A 1,342-nucleotide genomic window follows, 5' to 3' on the forward strand; every position below is an offset into this window, starting at 1 on the left:
TCTTTAATCATTTCACAACTGGAGAAGATTGGAAGAAGCCCTTTCTGCAATATGGACATATATTTATTTGTGTCAATGTTTCCCCCACACTCCGCCAGCTCTAAATGATCATTGCTCCAAATTTCTCCCCTGACCATCACAGAATAGCTGCCGTGTTTCATTGTTGACTGAAATCTTTTCACGTCAAATTCTTGACCACAGAGTCTCCAGACCCACACTCGGCCACTGTCAGAAAATACAGCAAATCTGGACTCATTGGAGAATATGACAGTGTCCCAAAATGCTAGTGGCCTCATCACCATCTCACTGGCCCAATCTTTTCTCTGCTTGATATTGACTGGTCAAAGAAGTGACATCCTTCTTGTTGCTCTGCCATAGTAACCAAGTTTGTGGAGATACTTGACAGCTGTTCTGGGACTGACATCAACGTGTTCTGCTATGTCAGAGGCCTTGCAACGAGGATTATCCTCCACACTTCTCTTAACAAAGAGAAGGGTCCTGTCAGAGAGCCCTGGTCAACCTGGGTGAGGTGATGTGGACTCCATCGCCTCTCTGATGAATTGCACAATCTATTAACTGTAGAAAGTGAGATCCCAAGATTTTCTGCGATTTTACGCTGACTTCAGATTGGCCCACAATATGGCCTTTTTAAAATTGACTGTGGTGTCTATTTACTTCTGTCATGCCTGCGTATACGTAATGATTTCGCTTGGGCATCGCAATGCATATAACCTGTTGGGCATTAAATGTCGAAATAGCTTTAAACTCGTAATAACAATTTACTCGACTGGCAGTGAATTCTGTACTGAAAGGCTTTTAGTCATTTATGTAGTATTTTTATATACGCCCAATATTATTCATAAATCTGTCTGTTTGTCTGTCTGTCTATATATATACACATAATTGTTTGTGGAGATATACATATGCATAATATGCATCTCTATCTCTCTCTCTCTCTCTCTCTGTATATATATATATATATATATATATATATAATCTAATTGTTACTAGGGTGCAAGACAGTACTGGCATTGCTAGAAATATGAGTCAAAGAACTCTTAGCCACGAACAAAGCACAGTTTCAATTCACTGACAAGGCACACAACCTCTCATAGCAAGTGAGGGCGCCATATGAACCGGTCGATTTCGGAAAGAATTAATCCTCATCGGTGACGCTACTCCATTGCAGATGGGTAAGCCGAGATCCTAGAAACTGTTCTCTGTTTGATGGTAAGAGTTCTTTTACTCTTATTTCTAGCAATACAGGTGCAAACTTGCACCCTAGTCACTTCAGTGATTTTGTCTTTTAGTTCTAATTTGCGTTTAGCCACCTTAATAATTA

This window comes from Octopus bimaculoides, chromosome 5, assembly GCF_001194135.2.
Source record: "Octopus bimaculoides isolate UCB-OBI-ISO-001 chromosome 5, ASM119413v2, whole genome shotgun sequence".
NCBI classification, from domain to species: domain Eukaryota; kingdom Metazoa; phylum Mollusca; class Cephalopoda; order Octopoda; family Octopodidae; genus Octopus; species Octopus bimaculoides.